A 21,670-nucleotide genomic window follows, 5' to 3' on the forward strand; every position below is an offset into this window, starting at 1 on the left:
ACCTAAGAGGCTTGTGCAAGCTTCCTGATGGGAGGGACTGGTGGTGGGTAGAGCCGGTGTTGCTCTGGTGGGCAGAGCTCAGTAAAACTTTAATCCGCTTGTCCGCTGATGTGTGGGACTGAGTTCCCTCCCTGTTGGTTGTTTGGCCTGAGGCGACCCAGCACTGAAGCCTACAGGCTCTTTGGTGGGGCTAATGGTGACCTCTGGGTGGGCTCATGCCAAGGAGTACTTCCCAGACCTTCTGCTGCCAGTGTCCTTGTCCCCATGGTGAGCCACAGCCGCCCCCCACCTCTGCAGGAGACCCTTCAACACTAGCAGATAGGTCTGGTTCAGTCTCCTATGGGGTCACTGCTCCTTCTCCCTGGGTCCTGATGTGCACACTACTTTGTATGTGCCCTCCAAGAGTGGAGTCTCTGCTTTCCCCAGCCCTGTCGAAGTCTTACAATCAAATCCCACTAGCTGTCAAAGTCTGATTCTCTAGGAATTCCTCCCCTTGCTGGACCCCCAGGTCGGGAAGCCTGATGTGGGGCTCAGAACCTTCACTCCAGTGGGTAGACTTGTGTGGTATAAGTGTTCTCCAGTTCGTGAGTCAGCCACCCAGCAGTTATGGGATTTGATTTTATTGTGATTGCACCCCTCCTACCATCTCACTGTGGCTTCTCCTTTGTCTTTGGACGTGGGGTATCTTTTTTGGTGAGTTCCAGTGTCTTCCTGTTGATGACTGATCAGCAGTTAGTTGTGATTCTGGTGCTCTTCATGTTAGATTCTCTGCCATGCGTGATGTCCAGTGATTCTCTCAGTAAGTAATATCTTTATCCTCGTTTTTACTAATGGTAGAAATTCAGGTTTAGTCATCAGAAAAAATAGCAAACCAAATCCATCAACATATTTAAAAAGTTATACACCATGACCAAGTGGGATTAATATCTGAAAATCAATGAATATAATACATCATATTAATAGAATAATGGACAAAACATTATGATCCTCTCAATAGACACTGGAAAAGCATTTGACAAAATACAGCACTCATCCGTGATCAAAACTCTTAACAAATTTGAAATGGAAGGGAGCTTCCTCAGTTTGATAAAGGGTATCTGCAATAAAACCCAAAGGTTGAATACTTCCCCCTCTAAGATCAGAAACAAGGCAAGAATACCTCCCCTCACTTCTTTTCAATACAGTACTGGCGATTCTAGCCAGGGAGAGAGGGAGAGAGGAAGGCAGGGAGGAAGGAAGAATGGCATATTAGAAAGGAAGAAATGAAACTTTCTTTAATTACAGACAACATGATTCTGCATATAGAAAATCATAAGGGAACTACAAAATACTATTAGAACTAATAATCAAGGTAGCAAGGTTTCAGGATACAAGATCAACATATAAAAACCAATTGTATTTTTCTATATAAGCAATGAACAAAATGGAAATAAAATTAAGAATACAATTGTGTTCAGAAAAGTTCAAAAATAATAAAATGCTTAAGAATATTAAATTAAAATTTAGCAAAGAAGAGCAAGACATACATTAAAAAATCACAAAACTCTGTTCAGGGAAATTAAAGATCTAAATAACCGGAGAAACATTCCATGTTCATAAATTGAAAGACTCAAATATTGTTCAGATGTCAATTATGCCCCCAAATATCTATAGAGTCAGTGTAATTCCTATCGAATTCCCAGCAGGCTTTTTGTTTTTGTATGAACTGACATGCATCTCTTAAATTTATAAGGAAATGCAAAACACCTAGAATAGCCAAAATGATGTTGAAGAAGAAAAAACTCAAAGGACTTTCACTTCCCAATTTCTAAATGTATTATAAAGCTGTAGTTATCAACATAGTGTGGTACTGGCATAATGTAGAGGTATAGGTCAATGGAACAGAACTAAGAGTTCAGAAATATGTCTTTATATTTATAGTCAATTGATTTTTGACTAAGATGCCAGGAAAAGATAATCAGTTTAACAAATGGTGCTGGGTCAATTAGATATCCACATCCAAAAATGATGAACTTAGACCTCCACACCATACATAAAAATAACTCAAATGGATCATAGATGTAAGTGCAAAAACAACAAAACTTTTAGAGTAAAACACAGGATAAAATCTTTGAGACCTTGGATTAGGCAAAACTTTCCTAGATACAATACTAAAAGCAAGGTCTGTTAAAAACTTGATAAATTAGAGTTTATCTAAATTCAAAATTGTTGCACTTCAAAAGACGCCATTAAGAAAATGACAAGAAAAAAAAAAGAAAATGACAAGGCAAGCAACAGACTAGGAGAGAATATTTGCCAAATATGTAACAGATAAAAGGATTATACCCAGAATTTACAAAGGACTACTACAATTCAATAATAATACAACCCAAGAAAAAAGTGGGCAAAGATATGAACAGATGTTTCACTAAAGAAGATACACATGAAAAGATGCCTAACATTACTAGGCATTAGAGAAATGGAAACTAAAACCACAAATGCCATGCTCATCTGAATGGCTGTAATAAATAAAACAGACAATAACAAATGTCAGCTCTAGGATGCAGAGAAAAGGGAACCCTTATACATTGCTGGTGGAAATGTAAATGGTGCAGTCACTTTGGAAAACAGTTTGTGGGTCTCAAAAAGTTAAACATTAAATTACCATATCACCCAGCAATTCCACTGTTAGGTATCTATCCAAGAGAAGTAAAATCACATTTCTATGCAAAGCCTTCAGGTGTTCATTGCAGCATTATTCATTATTGCCCAAAACTGGAGACAAGCTACATGTCCATCAACTGGTGAAGGAACAGACAAAATGTGGTACATCCATATAGTGACATACTATTCAGCTCTAAAAAGGAACAAATTAATAGCACAGACTACATAATGGATGAACCCCATAAACATTATGCTACACGAAAGGAGTGAGACACAAGAGATTACATATTTATAATTCCATTTATATGAAATTGTCAGAAAAGGCAAATTTATAGATATAGAAAGTAGACTATTAGTTGCCTGGGGCTCAGGCTTGGAATGGGAATTAACTAAATGGGCACAAAGGATCTTACTAGCAGGATAAAAGTTTCTAAAATTGATTTATGGTGACTTGCACCACTCAGTAAAATTACTTAGGATTACTGAATTGAACATTTGAAATGGGTGAATTTTATGATGTGTAAAATATGCCTCAATAAAATTGTTGCAAAAAAAGAGGACAGTGATTAGGAGGAAAAGAAAAGATTATGGTGTAGAGAGATTAAATAATTGCTCAAGAACCACATGTTAGGAAATTGTGGAGGCGGGATTGCACCTAAACCCACGCAGTTAATATACATGTGTGCACAGCGGCCAATAAAGCTCATGTGACAAAAAAGCATCTAAAGCTTATGATAAAATCCTGTCAGGGAGTAGGATACTTATTTACATGCCCTTCAATTCAGCTCTCAAAATTCAATTTGTATGCCTCTTGGGTAGTCTCATTCCAATGGTGGGACATTTCTGATCTTCAGCCAGGGACCTCCACAGAAGTGTTTTTGAGACCCATTTGTTGTCCTATGCACTGAAATGGTAGAAAAATTAATCTGTGTTTTTCAGACTCTGACCAGGGAGTGCCCACAGCAAGTTTTTCACAGTTTAGGAAAATCATTAGCCCTTGTGAGAAGAGATCCCTGAGGAATGGGCAAAGAGGAGGTTAGGGTGCACTGTCCCATTGTCTTTCTTTGGAGCAATGCTCTATCATATTTCTCTTCTTGTGGCTCTGTAGTAATTTTCCAAAGTGTGTCTAGTGTGAAACACAAAAAATAAAACCAAACTAGTATCATTTCATCTAAGGAATTTGCCATGACAATACAGAAAATCTAAGGTTTGCAAAAGTCAGATTTCAACAGTTTATAAATAACTATGCCCAGTTTGTTGGGGTGTGTGTGTGTGTGTGTGTTTGAACTGAATTTCCAAAGCATGCATGACAAACTGAAGTAAAAGAAAGGTACATGGCTAGGATAACATGGGAACCAAGTTGAGACAAGAATCTAAATTCTCTCTGCTATAAATTTAGAAGGAGGGAATTTACAACCTAAACAAGCATGTTTGACTCCTACTCAGTGTGTCAGAGTGAGAACAATTCCATCAAGGCTTGAGGCGAGGCACACTAGGTGACAACTTGGAGAACTGGGCACTCTCATGTGCTCTGGATGGAAGGTAGTTTGGTAAAAGTGCCTCTGAGGACAATTTGGAAATACCTCTTGAAAAAACACATGGTGTTTGACCCTGTAATTTCACTGCTAGAAACTTTCACTATAGATGCACTTGAAAAATCACACCAAGATGTACTTGTAAGGATACACAGTACATCATAAAAAATTGAAAACAATTTGCATGCCCATTAATAGGGGAACATGTGAATAAATTATGGTAAATTCATGTTACTGATTATACAGCAATTAAAAAAAATAAGGCAAATCTATATTCTCTTATGACAAGATTTTCAAGATATGATATTATGAGATAAAGTGAGGGAAAGAAAATGTTTAGACTATAATATGCATTACAGTACATGAATGCTTAGTGTACATAAAACCTATACAGTAAAAAAAGGCTATATAAACACAACCACAAAAGGAAACATATTACACAAGTATGGTGGTATATGCATAAAATTTTTTTGAAAATAAGATAACCAGTTATCTAAACAGTAAGATTACATAATTTTATTTTTATATTTAAGAGGCCTAATAAATACAACAAAAATATTTCTACTTTGATATACCTAATATATTTTGTCTCCTTGTACTAGATCCCAGTGATCTAGTACACGGTATAGTGAATATAGACAACAATACTGTATTATACTCAATAAACTTGCTAAGAGATTAGAATTCAGTGATTCCAACCACTAAAAAAAAGGGATCATTATATAACTCAACAAAGGTGCTAATTATCGCAATGGCAACCATATTACAATATATAAATGTGTCAGATTAACATGTTGTACACTTTAAATCTGCACAATGTTAGATGTCAAATATATTTCCATTAGAAAAAGAAAAAATGATCTATGTTGTCTCATCAGGAAAGGAACTAACATAGATGAATCAGCTTCTAATCTCTATAAATTACCTAGACTCGAGGTTTTCACCAAATACTCAATGTTCACAATTCCCTGATTGTTCTATAAATGTCTGCTTTTATTTTTTAGTTATTTTTTTTGAATTTTATTTTTAATACAGCAAGTTCTTATTAATTATCTATTTTATACATATTAGTGTATACATGTCAATTCCAATCTCCCAGTTCATCCCACACCCCAAAGCCCCGCTTTCCTCCCTTGGTGTCCGTACGTTTGTTCTCTGCATCTGTGTCTCTATTTCTGCCTTGCAAACCGGTTCATCTGTACCATTTTCCTAGATTCCACATATATGCATTAATATGTGATTAAATGTCTTCTTTTAAAAAGGAACTTTTATAGAATATTTGGGTCCTTTAAATGGATTCAAACAAGGTCCATACTTTGTCCCTGGTTTATGTGCCTTTAAGATGTTTTTTATTCTATAGCTTCCCTGACCAACTCTTCTTTTATTCCTAGTAATTTTTTGTTGAAGAAACCAAATCATTTTTGCTGTAGCCGTTCCACAGCCTGAATTTTGCTGTTTGCATTTCTGGCTCGTCTTTCTATATGTTTCACAACTCTCTGTATTTTGTGAAAATTGCTGGTTAGATCTTAAGGTTTGCTCAGATTCAGGTTTGACGCAGGGGGGGCGGGCAAGACTACTTCACAGGTGGTGGGGTATACTTTGAGCAGGAGGTAGATAATCAGTAGGTCTTTCTTTTCATGGTGAATGCCTAAATCCAAAAAGGCATCTGAATGCCTAGATCCAAAAAGTTCTTATGCGTTGTAATATTTGAATTCTATGATTTCTCCTTTGTATTTTAGCTGGAGTACTTTTTTAAAGAGAAATTGGCTTTCAGCAATTATTTAGTTACTTTGAGGTACAGTTCATACAGGAAATGTAAAACAAATGCTGAAGTCTTTTATTTATCACTTTTCAAAATGATTTGTTGGTTTCCTAGAATCCTCCCAAAGCAATCAGTAAGTTTTTTTTTTTTTAAATCGTAATGAAATCATGGGTTTGATGGGTTATCACCTTTATTGATGTCCATTCTTTGGCCAGTAGGAACATAGTCAAGTTGGATCATGTGTTTTTTTTGACATGACCCTAGTAGGTTTTGATAGCTTTATGACTTTCTGATATGAAAAGATATTTCCTCCTCCAGACTGAGTGATAGACGTGTCTGCTGCAATTGGATTGTCATTGTTACTAGGTCTTTTCAATGGCTAGACCTAGGAATAGATACAGATATTTGATATAAGTATAGGTATAATATATATATATATATATATATATATATATATATATGCATACACAAATGTAATTGAAGATAAATGCACTGTAAATTCATAATGATAGTTTCAACTTATATTCAAGACTGCAGTGACTCCTAATCTCATCACTATTATGTCAGTAACTCCTTTCTTCCTTACTGAAAATCCTAGTTCTCAAAGATTTTGAGATCTCTCAAGTTTTTACCAAACTACCCTCCATACTGTTTGCTTTATCCATAATAGATGTAAAACACTTGCAGAATAGCAATATAAACATTACCTTCAACAATATCATTACTGAAAACACTTTAAGATATTGCTATTCTTTTTTTTCATTAAAGTGTAATTCCACTAATGATATATAGTAAAGTCATTGTTTGAAACTCACTTGAAATAGTACATTTTTTGTGGTTATGCCTCAAACTGGATAGATACTTGGGTTCATTTGTTTTATTATACATTCCATTTGGGGGGATTGTTTTTAAATTTTCATTTTGTTTTAGAGTTACATAAAGTATTTCTGTATTTTATAAAGTCAAAGTCAAATCTACAAAACAAGGTAGCTTGAGAAAAAATCTCCTATCCCTCTCTGTTTTCTTTAAAACCACCATTTGTCTATTAATAACATTATAAAAGATATTTTTTGATTGTGGTAAAATATATATAACATAAGATTTACCATATTAACCACTTCAAGTGTACAATTCAATGCCATTAAGTACATTCACAATGTTGTGTAATCATCACCACTACCTATTTCCGGAACTTTTTCTTCATCCCGAACAAGAACTCTACCCATTAAATAATACCTCCCTATTCTCCCTCTCCCCAACCCCTGGTAAACTCTGTTTCTATCTGTATGTATTTGTCTATTTTAGGCACCTCATGTAAGTGAAATTATACAACATTTGTCCTTTTGCATCAGGCTTATTTCACTTAGTATAATGTGTTCAAGGTTCATTCATGTAGTATGTATCAGAATTTCATTCCTTTTTAGGCTGAATAAGATTCTGCTCTACGCATATACCACATTTTGTTTTTCCATTCATCTGTTGACAGACATTTGGATTGTTTCTACCTTTTGATTACTGTGAATAACGCCGCTATGAATATTAGTGTACAAGTATCTGTTTGAATCCCTTTCAATTATTTTAGTGTATACTTAGGATAGGAATTGCTGGATTGCATGGTTTAACTTTTTGAAGAACTGCAGAACCACTTTTCACAGTGGCTGCAACATTTTACATTCCTACCAGCAATACATGCTGGTTCTAATTTCTCCATATCCTTGTCAACCCTTGTTATATTCCAATTTTTTAAATAGTAGCCATTCTAATTGGTGTGAAGTGGTATATCATTGTGGTTTTGATTTGTATCTCCCTAATGTCTAGTGATGTTGAGCATCTTTTCATGTGCTTATTGGCCATTTGTTTATCTTCTTTGGAAAAATGTCTATTCTGACCCATTGTCCATTTTCCAGCTGGTTTATCTCTCTTTGTATTATTGAGTTGTAGGAATCCTTTACATAGTCTAGATGCAGGTCCCTTATCAGATATATGATCTGCAAATATTTTCTCCATTCCATGGGTTCTCTTTTAACTTTCTTGATGATGTCTTTGAAGAAAAAAAGTTTTAAATTTTGATGGTGTCCAATTTATCGATTTTTTTCTTTTATTAATTGTGCTTTTGTTGTCATATATAAGAAAACATTGCCTAATCCAAGGTCACAAGGATCTACTCCTATTTTTTAAAAAGAGTTTTTATAGTTTTAGCTCTTACATTTAGGTCTATTATCCATTTTGAGTTCATTTTTGTACAGTGTGAGGTAGGGGGTCCAACTTCATTCTTTTGCATCTGGATATCGCATTGTCCCAGTTCCATTTGTTGAAAAGACTTTTTACCCATTGAATTGTCTTGGCATACTGGTCAAAAGTCAATTGATCATAAATGGAGGGTTTGTTTTCAGACTCTCAATTCAGCTTCATACCCATCATTACGCCACTACTACACTGTCTTGATTACTGTAGCTTTGGATTAAGTTTTGAAACCATGTGTGAGCCCTCCAACCTTGTTTTTTTCCAAGACTGTTTTAGCTATTCCCTTGAATTTCTTGAGTTTCAGATCCCTTGAAGTTAAGATAAGCTTGCCATTTTTTTTCAAAGAATCTAGCTGAGATTTTGATAGGCCTTTTTGTAGAATCTGTAGATCAATTGAGGCTACATTGCTTTTTCCACTTAACAGTATATTCTGGACAGCAGACCATAAAAGTATATAAAGATACTTCTCATTCTCTCTTTCAGCTGTGTAGTGCTGCATTTTATGGGTGTCACTTGTTTACTCAACCTGTTCCCTACCGAAGGACATTCAGGTTGTTTCCAGCCTTTTGCTATTACTGATACTGCAATAGTGAAACACTTTTTGCATCTGGCTTTTTGTATTTTGGCCAGAACTACTTTGAGATAGATTCCTAGAAGTGGGTTTGCTAAGATAAAGTTTGTTAAAACAAAGGATAAAGGCATATGTAATTTTAGACTCTATATTGCCAAATTATCTCCATAGAGGGTGTATCATTTTGAATCCCCACCAGGAATTTATGAGAGTACCTAGTTCCCCACATTCTCTCTCTAGAATATGTTGTCAAGTTTCCAGAAGTTTTCATCTTCAGAAAAACCCAGCAGTAGAGTAAGATTTGAAACTTACAAAGTGCGTTTTCTCTGTCTCATAAGTAGCCTTATAATGTTCTAAAAGGGAAGAAACACACCTTAAATGCCCTCATCAAAACACACATAGATGACCTCATCCACCCTTGTGTATTTTGTGTGTACAGGATATCCAGGTTCAAAACCCATGTATCTAAAGTTCATAAACATGTAAAATTTAGAGTTTACACAGATCTTTTTGGCAGTGGATAGAATGGATTTGAGGGACCCACCATATAATAGTTATGATAAATGTTCATTAAAACTTCCTTTTTAGCCAGAAGAAACTTTTATGTACATCTCACGAGACATAAAAACTCTGTCTGAGTTCATTTCTCCTTTACGTTAGTCTTTCCTGACCTCTTCTTGCCAAACATAAATTAGATGTCATCCCTCTTTGCCCTTCCACAGCACCCAGCCGTTTCTCTGTTACAGAACACTCCAGAAACCTAGCTATAGATGGTTGCATTGTATTATATTGTATCATAATCATTAGGTTTCTTTTTGCCTGAATTCCTCATTTGACTGAACACTTTGAGGAATCTGTGGTTTGCTCATCTCCATCCATCAGCAACCCAGCATATACTATTAGCTTGATACATAATGAACACCTGTTTATTCAGTGGCCATTTTACAACTATTTAGTGTATATTTATCATACAGGTGATGAGGCTAAAAGAGTAACCAAGGAACATGGTTTCCTTTGTCTTAAACCTAATCATCTATCCAACATAAACATTTGCATAAACAAATATGTAGTTATAAAATGTGGTAAGGGCTATGAAGGAAAAGTGCAGGATACTGTGCTAGAAACTAACAGAAGGACCTAATTTTGATTGCAGGGGATCATAAAAGCCTCGGAGACAGTAATACACATACTTACGTGCCTGATTCAAACCATAACCTATAGCCTCCAATAAAATGAACAAAAATCCATAATTTACACAATGAAAAAGATTGTGGATGATTTTTAAATGTCACACCTAACAGGTTGCAGATTATTTTCCTGATGTTCTGATGTAATAGCTGATTTCCTCCAGCTCTGACCTTTCTCTGGGCAGAGCTTTAAATGCTATTTTGTGATCTGTCAGCTCATCTGTGCTGGCTCTGGAGATGTATTTATGAAGCTTCTCTGGGGAAAATATAACTATTATTATCTTCTACAGAATCTCTTGAGATAGTTACCTCAGAGAATAATATAGCCAGTAAACAGGCAAAGGGGAATAACAACATCTTGCCACCCATATAAAAAGAAAAGCCAAGCCCCAAGCTCAGATGATAATGAGGAACAATTAAATCAGACTCTTACCCACAGAATTTATCAGGGGTCCAGAGGAAAAAAATGTTAGAAGTTAACACTTTTTGTGCTTCTGGAGAACTGTAGACTGCCAGCAGAGAGACAATCCAAGGGGGTGAGTTTGGGTCACTGATGGATCACAAATTACCACTTGTGATTCAGAGAGTGGTTGGGCAGGTCCTGGCTGGGCTGAGAGGGTTCCAGGATGTGCTGAGTCATACATTTTGATTGGTCATTTCTCCAGAATGGATGAAGTGGAGAGAGGGCAAGTTCATCTGGCTCGTGGTATCATCTACCCCTCTGCCTCTCTAGCCAGAAAAGCAATTTATTTCCTTACTGACCTAGCTGCCCCGTCTCAGAATTCCAGGGCAGGGAGAGGACTTCCCAGTGCTGCTACCAAATACAGAGATTCTTACTTTGCCCTCCAGGCCCTTCTCCTAATCTCTCATTTTTAATGCATCCCACTTCTGATTACCTGACTAGTGTTTACAGTCCAACTAGATCAATTACATCTTCAGAAATGTTTTGATCTTTCCTGTCTCTGCTCCCATCTCATGAGGCTTTCCATGCAACTCTAGTTCTGATATCCAGCCCTTGGAACTCTACCAGGGAAGCAGGAGTAGGCATAATGTTTTTTTTTTTTTTTTTTTAATCTCAAACTGAAATATATTAAATTGCAAGTGGTGATTTTGTTTCTCTAAAACATCATAACTCATCATATTAAAAGGCTCTTGAAATTTTTTAAAATTGATTTTTCAGTGGTGTATAATTTTTTAAAGTTCAGTTTCAGAGTTTCGGAAGTAATGATACATGTATAAGCAACATTAAAATAAAATATAAGTTAACACTAAGTGTTTTAAAGAATTTGGGGGTGGGATTTAGAATCTAGATGTGCCATGACTTTCTGGTTGTGTAGTTTGGCAAGGAATCAAACCTCTCATCTGCAGCTTACTCATATTTATAAGGGGACAAATACTATTCCTATTTTATAGGAACTGGTATTTGAAGATGTATGAGATTATGCACGTAATATTTTAGCATAACACCTCAAAAATATTAACTGTCTTAGACTTCACGAATGTATGATTTCCTTAAGTTTCCCCCAGGAGTCTACTTCTTGAGTCTCCTCCCTCAAATATATTTTTCAATTCATCAAATTCTATCATAGTGAGGATACCTCTCTCAGCTAAACTCCAATCCTGATTAAACACACCTATATGCTTTAAAACAGCAACAGAAAACAAACTAATATCCATTAAGTGCACTCTGAGGAGAAAAACCACAAACAGTGCTGATTGGATTCACTTAAATTTTTAACCACAAGTCTCAAATAGGTATTAAGAAAGTCCTAATTCTCTATTAATTTTATACTTTCAGTCACTTAGCTTTTCTCCTCAAAATTTCCTATACTGGGCCCATTCCTCATTCTCAATTGGTAACTCAGGTGTCACAGAGGCAATGGCATGAGAACTACTTCATCTGCCCAGCAACAAATCCACCACTTTAGGAATATATACAGTTACGTACTCTGCCTTCTGTCCTAGTACAGTGAAAGAAGTGCCCTGGCTTCTCCCTAAGGCCAGCACACTTACCTGTGCCCTGAATCACATCCATCTCTCCACCTTCAGCAGCTTGCTCTGGCTATCTTCCCTTTTCTATCCTACATTACCAGGTCCTTCCTCTTGATTGGCTCATACTCTGCCTTCAAACTTGTTTATGCACATTTGAAAAAATATATATATAGTATACATAATAAAATAAATGTTGATAAATAAAAATAATACATGAAAATAAATACTTAAAAATATGTGTTATAGTGATATATACAAAAGGATAATAGAACATGACCAACTAGGGTTTATTTCAGGATCAAGGTTGTTTTAAGATTTGCAGATCAATTAATTTACTTCACCACATAATAGAAATGATCTTGATAAAGCAAAAACATATTTGACAAAATTTAATACCCATTCACGATCAAAACTTCTAGCAAACTAGGACTGGAAGCAAACTTTCTTATTGTGATAATGGATATCTACGAAGAGCTTACAGCAAACATATGAAATCTTGAAATCCCTAAAACCTTCCCCATGAAATCAGGACAAACTCATAAGGATGTCCGCTACATTTGACATTGTTCTCAATGCAAATACAATGGGCACGAAAGTAAAAGGTAAGAAGATTGGAAAGGAAGAACTAATACTGTCACTGTTAGTTAATGACATGATTGTAAATATTGAAGATCCAAAAGAATCTACAGGCCTACTGGTAGAAAGAACAAGAGAATTTAACAAGGTCATTGGACATAAAATCAATATTGAAAATCAACTGTATTTTGGTAAACAAGCAACAAACTACTATAAAATTAAATTTTGATAAACAATTGCTATTTATAATAATTTAAAAACATTAAATACCTAGAAATAAATCTAAAGACAAATATGCTAGAACTCTACACTAAAAACTGAAACTAAAGACAGAAATTAAGGGATACCTTAATTATATGTGTGTGTGTGAATTTGATAAATTGGGAGGTTTAATAGTTTTCAAATATTTTAATTCTCCCTGGACTAGTCTATACATTCTATGTAACCCAATATAAATAACAGCAGCTTTAAAATACAAATTGACAAGCTGATTATGCAATTTATATGGAATTGAAAAGGTCCAACTATAATGAAGATAATCAAGAAGGAGCATTATGTTACTGAATTCTTTTACCAGTCTGAAGCTGTAGTACTTAGGGTAGTGTGATAAATGTGTCAAGGTACACAAGTAGATCAATAGAACAAAGTCTGGAAACCCACACGTATATGATGACTAATAACAAGTGTGTTACTGTGATGCAGGAAGGAAAGCATAAAAGCTCCAATAAATGGTGTTGGGTTAATTAGATAGCCATATGGGGAAAGAAAGTGAATCTTGGTCCTGGAATATAGATCTAAATGTAAAAGCTAAAACAACAAAGCTTCTAGGAAACAGGACAGATATTTTCACATTGGTATGGGCAAAGATTACCTAAACATGACACAGAAAGCACTACCCGTAAAGGAAAAGGTTGATAAATTATACCACATTTAAATTCAAGCTTTAATGATTATTTTAAAAAACATCATTATAGAGTGAAAAGGTAAGTCACAGATTGGGCAAATAATTTACATCCTCAAAAAGACTGTTTACAGAATATATAAAGAACTTCTATGGATCAATGAGAAAAAGAGGCAAACCCTAAAAAGATGGACCAAAAACTCAAGCACTTCTCAAAAGCGGATTCCCAATGGCCAATAAACATATAAAAATGTTCCCAAACTCTAAGTCACCAGGGAAACTCAATCTGAAACCAAATGAGATACAATTACACATTTACTGGAACACCTATATGTAAAGAAACTGACAATACCAAGTGTTGGTGAGGTTTTAGAGTAACTTGAATTCTCACATCTTGCTGATGTGAATATGAATTGGTACAACTTCTTTGGAAAACTGTTTGCCAGGTAAACCTACATAAATTTTAGGATCCAGTGATTTAATTCCTAGGTTTATTGCCCCCCAATATGTGTACTTTTGTTTACCAAAAGATACAAAGAAGAATGTTAGCAGCAGGACTATTTGTATAAGTTTCAAACTGGAAACAACCCAAACATCCATCAATAATAAGGTGTATATACACACACTACTGTATATAAAATAGATAACCAACAAGGACCTACTGTAGAGCACAGGGAACTATTACTCAATATTTTAAAATAACCTATAATGGAAAAGAATCTGAAAAAAGATATATATATATATATGTAACACAACACTGTACATCACCTATACTTCAATTAAAAATTGTGTTGCAGGGCTTCTCTGGTGGCGCAGTGGTTGAGAGTCCGCCTGCCGATGCAGGGGACACGGGTTCGTGCCCCGGTCCGGGAAGATACCACATGCTGCGGAGCAGCTAGGCCCGTGAGCCATGGCCACTGAGCCTGCGCATCCAGACCCTGTGCTCTGTGATGGGAGAGGCCACAACAGTGAGAGGCCCACGTACCGCATAAAAAAAAAAATTGTGTTGCATAATAAAAAAATAGTAAGATGTATAAATAAATCATGGGATATTCATATAGTGGACTATGATAGAGAAATGACAATACACTATTGCTACTTGTGACAACATGGATTAATCTCAAAACACAACAAAACCACTTTGCACTCCACCCTTGAAAAAGAAAATTACTCAGTCCCATGCTCTGATCAAGCCACTCCCTTCCACCTTTTGTCCAGCCATTTGGAGTTGGCTCATATCAAGGTCACCACATCTATCCCTTCCTAAGTCAGTGGACAGTTGTCTCCTTATTCTTGACTTCTCTGCAGCACTTGAAATGGTTTACATGCCTTCTTTTCTGAAACACTTTCCTTTCTTGATTCTAGGATTCTCTCCTGATTTACCCCTAGCTTGTTGGCTAGGTTCCTGGGAGTACCTTCTTTGTCTAGTTCCCTGAGTCTTCCTCTGTCAGAACTACTGTATTAAATGCTCTAGGTCTTGAGTCCTCAGCCCTTTTCTTTTATGTAATCTCTCTCCAAAGGTGCTTCCTTCAAGTCTCTGATTTAAATAGCACCTATAAGCCAATGATTCCCATATTCGTGTTTTGTGGGACTTCTCCTTTGACTCTGGATTTCTCTCCTGAGCACCAGACTCAATGCCTATTCAACAGCTTTATACGGATGACTAAGATGCAGCTCAAAATTAACAGAGAGTTCTTGTTAATTAAAGAGAGTTCTTGATTTTGACAGTGAATCTGCTCCTCTTCGGTGAAGGACACAATTAGTCACCAAGTTTCTCCGGCCAACAATCTAGGAGTCATTATTTGTTTCACTCTTTCTTCTAGCCAAGGGGTAGGCATGTTTCTGAGCAAGGTCAGTTGGATTCCCTCCCAGGACTTTGAATGTTGAGTCCCTGATGCAAGGTTAGAAAATTGGCCGGAGCTGATTCAGCCCAGCTGAGGTAGCCTTAAGGGCCTGTCCATTACTTCCTGCTACCTAGAGTCCCAGAACTGCCTTTGTCCCTTACCCTCCTGAGACCTACTTCTTCAAGCTTTACTTCTGATACTCTGTAAGCTACCACATATTCTTCCAATGAATTTCTAAGGAATCCTTTGTAATATTGAGGAATAAATGAATAATCTGCATTATAAAGATCCAGTTTCTTGGCCATTAGCCCAACAGTCAACAACTGTATGGAACAAGTGCTATGTATTGGCCACACGATAACACTGTTCTCTGCCAAGTTCTTCAGGGACTGCTTCCTTCTTCCCCAACTATCCAAGTTCATCAGGGACAACTTCTTCCTATGACAACACTGGATAATTCAGGATAATCTCCCCCTCTCAAGATCCTTAATTTATTCACATCTCTTCCTAAGTTAACAAAGCTGACACTGGTTAAAGTAGTAAGGAGAGAGTTTAGTCCGTAATATCCTACCACAATAGAAAGAGTCCAGTTGTGAACTGAACTCAACTTTGATTTGTTGAATAGGGAATAGAGAGGGTGGTGAGCGGGGGCTCAGAAGAGCCAGGAAAGTGAAAACTTACAAAAACTGGGAATGTGGGGTTGGCCCATGTGAATCCCATCTGGTTTGTTAACTGACGCCGTGTATGGAAATTGGGCTCCTCCCCTTCCGCAGTGGCTGGGAGACAGGGGCCCTAGCTTCAGGTGTTGGTGGAACAAACAGTACATTTTTCTCCAGCCTTGAGGTTTCTCAGGCAAGCACTATAAGTGGGCTAGGGTCATCCTAGGATGAGGCCTTGAGCTGTTAAAAAGGATGTTAGTGTTTTGTTCAAGTCTTTATTGGGTAGGGTTGAGGCCTAGCTGAGAAGAGGGCCCAGTGGAGAGTGGCTAGAGCTTGATCAAGAATCATCATCACCAGGTGGGCCCAATGCAATCACAGGAGTCCTTAAAAGATGGAAGAGGAAGGCAGAAGGTCAGAGAGAGGTTTGAAGATGGAAGAAGGAGCCATGAACCAAGGCATGCAGGCAGCCCGGAGAAGCTGGAAAAGGTAAGGAAATAAGTCCTCCCCCTAGAGCCTTCAGAAGGAACACAGCCCTGCTGATAGCTTGGTTTTAGCTCAGGAAGACTGATTTTGCACTTCTGACCTCCAGAATTGTAATATAATACATCTGTGTTTTAAAAATATTTTCTATATTCTTTTAATGAGGGAAAATTATAGTAAAATGCACAGATATTAAGTATAAAATGTAATTAATTTTTACAAATATATACTCTCCTATGAGCAACGCCACAATAAAGATAATGGAATCTTTCAATTACTCCCTAAGTTTTCCACATGCAACCTTCTAGTTAATCTCTACATTCCATAGGCAATCATTGTTCTGATTAGTTTTGTCTGTTGGTGAAGTTTCAGTGCAAATAACCGTGCAGGGCAAAAGGAAAATAATGTTTTCATTATATTACGAAAATAGCTTTAACCTCAGCTACTTCAATTCCTGTTGTTTTAAACCACTAAGTTTGTGGTAATTTGTTGTTGTTGTTTTGTGTGTGTGGTAATTTGTTAAAGCAGCAATAGGAAACTATTACAACAGTTATTTTGAGTGACGATATATGGGTATTTATTATTTTCATTAGAACACTCTGTATTTCCTTATTTTATATCAAGACATTTATTTTAGATTCAAAGAAATTGTTTGAGTTAAAATTTTAGAACAAAAGACTTTCTAATGCCCAAGCCAGCTCAAGTTCAGGTGCATTTGTCCACCTAAGAATCTTTAGAATCATCTCTGGCTATGGGGGCAGGGGGTCATGTCATTTCTGGGGGGCCCTCAGAGTTGTTTGTTTAAAGCCATCATTTATTAAATATCTACTGTGTTTGAGCTGCTTTATAATACATATTCTTATTCATATCAGTACCTTCTACTATGGATATTGCTGTTATTCCCAATTATAGATGAGGAAACCAAGAAAAACACATAATGTAATTTGCTTCATTTACACAGTTAGCAAGTGGCGAAACAGGGATTCAAACTCAGGTCTCTCTGACCTCAGGGCCTACAAAGAATCTGGAATGGGCATGATTATATGGGGCTGTTTGTGAGTGTGCAAGAGGTGGCAGAGGTATGATGGGCAAAGAGCAAAAGACCAGGAGCCAGAAGACTAGTCCCACTGCTAATTCACTTCGTTTGTTCATTCATCCGTTCAACATATCTTTATTGAGCCCTTTCTGCGAGCTGGGCACTACTGTAGGAGCCGGAGAGTGAGGCGGTAAACAAAAGATACTAACATATCTGCGTCCTGGAGTTTGTATTCTGGTGGGGTGTGGAGAAAGATCCACAAAATAAATTGCATTTCTGTACGTATTTTGTAAGAGAGTCTCACAAGACATCTGTGGGGGAGGGTAGAGTATAGCAGGAAGAGCAGGGTCTTTGAAATCAGGATTCCTGGGTTTGGGTCCTGGCTGTGTGACTCTGTGGAAATGGTGTAACCTATCTGAGCCTCAGTTTCTTCAGGTGTAAAATGGGAAGAATAATCCCTATCCACGTAGGTTGTTGGGATGAATACATGAGAACATATATGTAAAACCCAAAGTAATAGAAGCTATTATGGTTGATGCTGGGACTCTGAAGGCTACCCTGAGTTCTCAAAGGTCTCTGATTCCGTGAAGAGGTGCTGGCACTCTGAGTCACAGATGATAGAGGTTGCTTCCAGGGAACTCATTTATGTGACTGTGTTGAGCTATCTCACGGGGCTCCCTTTTCGCACTCTGAGTACCAATGGTCCTTTTCATTTAACACAGACAATCGCATCTCCTCATTTCCTGAAATCACACGAGGACCCTTGGGGTTCACGGGACGCGAGGAACGGGAGACGCTAGTGAGGAGAGCTCGGAGCCCTGAGTGGCTGTGCGCAACTGCAGGCTTAATCTCAGTGAACAAAAGCCACCTGGGGATCGGCTGTGCTGGGCAGGACTGGGGCGATTCTTTTGCGGGCTGTGGGTTGCCAGGGCTTTGTTAGAGGCCCCCAAGGAGGGGCTCGCAGGAAGATTGTATTTGCTTTTCTTGGATGCCAGCCCTGTCAGGCAGCCTTCACTTTATAACATGGCCTTTATCTGATAACTGTGTTCTGAGTCGGGCCAGGTGTGGGGAGACTGGAGAGGCTGATAATAAAGATAATGGAATCTTTCAATTACTCCTTAAGTTTTCCACATGCAACCTTCTAGTTAATCTCTACATTCCATAGGTAATCATTGTTCTGATTAGTTTTGTCTGTTGGTGAAGTTTCAGTGCAAATAACCGTGCAGGGCAAAAGGAAAACAATGTTTTCGTTATATTACGAAAATAGCTTTAACCTCAGCTACTTCAATTCCTGTTGTTTTAAACCACTAAGTTTGTGGTAATTTGTTGTTGTTGTTTTGTGTGTGTGGTAATTTGTTAAAGCAGCAATAGGAAACTATTACAACAGTTATTTTGAGGGACGATATATGGGTATTTATTATTTTCATTAGAACACTCTATTTCCTTATTTTATATCAAGACATTTATTTTAGATTCAAAGAAATTGTTTGAGTTAAAATTTTAGAACAAAAGACTTTCTAATGCCCAAGCCAGCTCAAGTTCAGGTGCATTTGTCCACCTAAGAATCTTTAGAATCATCTCTGGCTATGGGGGTAGGGGGTCATGTGGGAGGTATGTGTTTTGAGGGTTTTCAGGGAAGGAAGTTCACTAGTCTGGGAGCATCAGTGTTAAGGGTGGAAGAACCTTCTGAATTAACAATTTGTGTTTTCCTTCATCCTGAAAACCAGAATTTTCTGAACACATCCCCAGAGGACATTTTGAGCATCCATGAGAAGATTATTATTAAAAGCAATATTGGCAGGCCTACACAACATATCAGCAAAATAGAGTACATGAATGGGTACAGAAGAGTTCTAAAAAATATTGCAATTATTTTGTTAATCATAAAATGCTTCTTAAGAAAATCGGCTCCTGAAGTTTTGGGGATATAAAGCTCAGTCTAGTTAAACCCAAGATAGAAAAATCTTGATTAAATTGTACATAATACACAGGGAATCTCTTCTTTGATTTGCAGAATGCAGGTGGAAGACAAAACAAACATAAGCTCTTACAGGGAATGAGTTGAAGACTCTTCCCCCCTTCCTTTACCACACACAGCTTGCCAGGATGCCTTGGGACCAAGCACCCTTCAGATTTGTCTTTTGGAGTTCCACACTGGCCACCAGTGATGGGCACTTGAGGATGCTATGCCTTAATGGAGCAAGGAAATTAAGAGCTACCGTTTGTAAGATGCTTGCTATGTGCTGGGCACCGGGCAGAGCACTTGATCATACTTCACTCATAGAAACAACCCAAATTACACACATTAAGCGTATCTTATAACAATGGGACTTAAAAATGATAAAGTACATTACTCACAGCCACACCTCCTGAAGCACTGCAAGGTGCTTAATAGTTGTGCAAAGATCACTTATATTTACTATGCTGTCCTGAGTAAGGTAGAAAGCATTTATTAGAAGGAATAAAGATGCTGAAGTCTGAAGACTTTCATCTCAAGGTTTGAAAGGCAAAGGGGTTTCTGCTGTACCTTTAGGAATGCCCCTTATCAGTTTCCAGTTCTCAATGTGGTACTAGAATCATGGGGGTGGAGCTGTCTCTTCTCTCTCTTCTATCAGTGTTAATGGTGCCCAGGATTCCACTGTAAGATTCAGTGTCAGAAGTGAGAAGAGGGGTAGAATAGGATATATGTCCTGTTATTGCCAAGTCAGGATGCACAGACAAGAGAATGATGTCTGGAATGAAACCAAGTGAGCAAGTAGCAAAATCTATACTCTTTGGCCAGCTTAAAGTCTCACAACACTCATGTTATTAAAAAAAAAAATGGGAATAGAACGAAATCAATGTGGCCTACTCAGGGATGACAGACAAGCATGAGAGGGCAAAATGCTAAATGTGCCCTTACAAAGGGTTCCTGGTCTTAAAAGAAGAAAATTAGTTGGTTGAACTTTTGAAGGAGGACAATGTGACTTTGAACAAAGGGAGGATCATCATTGTGAAGAGAGGGGAAAAAAGGCAATTTGATGATTGCTAAGGACAGGGAAGAAAGAGCTGCATCCATTTAACTCTTTACATGGCAGCATTGTGAATAGGCCATTGTAAAATACTGATTAAATACACCAAGGCTGGGCCAAAATGAGCTTCCCCATGTCTGAAGAGTGCATAAACTCTAACAGACCCATTTCCAAGTCACACAGAACCATCTTCTTTTCAACTGTGGCATAGAGTCTTCAAGCAAATTGTGTATTAAGTGAACTGTATTAATTAAAGATGGAGGGAGACAGGTTTTATGCACTGATTCCTCTAGAGAATCTCCCTAAACACACAGTGACATTTCGATGACTTTTCCATTAGTATTCTCTGAATAGAGATCTCTTTTTTTTTTTTTCCATTTGCTAGTAAGTAAGAACTGCTTGGTATACATATTTAAATAATAGTCATACTGAATTAGCTTTAAGAACTGGCTCTTAACATAATGGATGCATTAAAATGTAGAGCAAAATGAGCCAGCCACATAAAGACCTCCATGGGTAAGAAGAGAGCAGGAAGTTATAGATAATGCAAGCGTCTCCGCAGTCTTCTAAGGCTTGGATTATGATAATGGCTTTGAGAGCAGATCAGTCATTTAATGTCTAGCTACTGACATAAATTAGCTCCGGTTGTGTTAAAGTCTATTTGGTGAGAAAGGCAGCACCCGTCCTTTTCCAACTCACAGGTATATATGTGGCTGCTTAAGAAGTATGCTTCAAGGAAAAAAGGTGATTGCCAATCACTTTAAGGAGAAAGTGTTTTGTACAAGTCCTAACAGTCAACCTTATCTCTGCCAGTGATGCCATACTTTGCACTCCAAGTCCCTGCCCCACGAGTAAGGGGGAAAAAGACCTAATGAGTGAGAAGATATCTGAACTCATTCCTTGCCAGCCTATTGAATGACAATGCTTTAAAAAAGAACACTGACCTCGGGCTTCCCTGGTGGCGCAGTGGTTGAGAGTCTGCCTGCCGATGCAGGGAACACGGGTTCGTGCCCCGGTCCGGGAAGATCCCACATGCCGCGGAGCGGCTGGGCCCGTGAGCCATGGCCGCTGAGCCTGTGCGTCCGGAGCCTGTGCTCCATGACGGGAGAGGCCACAACAGTGAGAGACCCGTGTACCGCAAAAAAACCCCAAAAAAACAAAAAAAAACTGACCTCAAGGACAAGGGGAAATATGGCAACTGAACTGAGCAGTATTTACTGGTGATAATA

General features: G+C 37.6%; 1 protein-coding gene across 2 annotated transcripts in view; it reads right to left on the minus strand.

Moving 5' to 3' along the window:
• Nucleotides 1-21,670, minus strand: part of STK32A (serine/threonine kinase 32A) — a gene marked incomplete at both ends in the record, with an annotated part of 106,162 nt that overhangs the window by 61,460 nt on the left and 23,032 nt on the right. The gene's annotated exons all lie outside the window — the stretch shown is intronic.

Source organism: Mesoplodon mirus (genome assembly GCF_964341445.2).
Source record: "Mesoplodon mirus genome assembly, chromosome: 5".
Taxonomy (NCBI): domain Eukaryota; kingdom Metazoa; phylum Chordata; class Mammalia; order Artiodactyla; family Ziphiidae; genus Mesoplodon; species Mesoplodon mirus.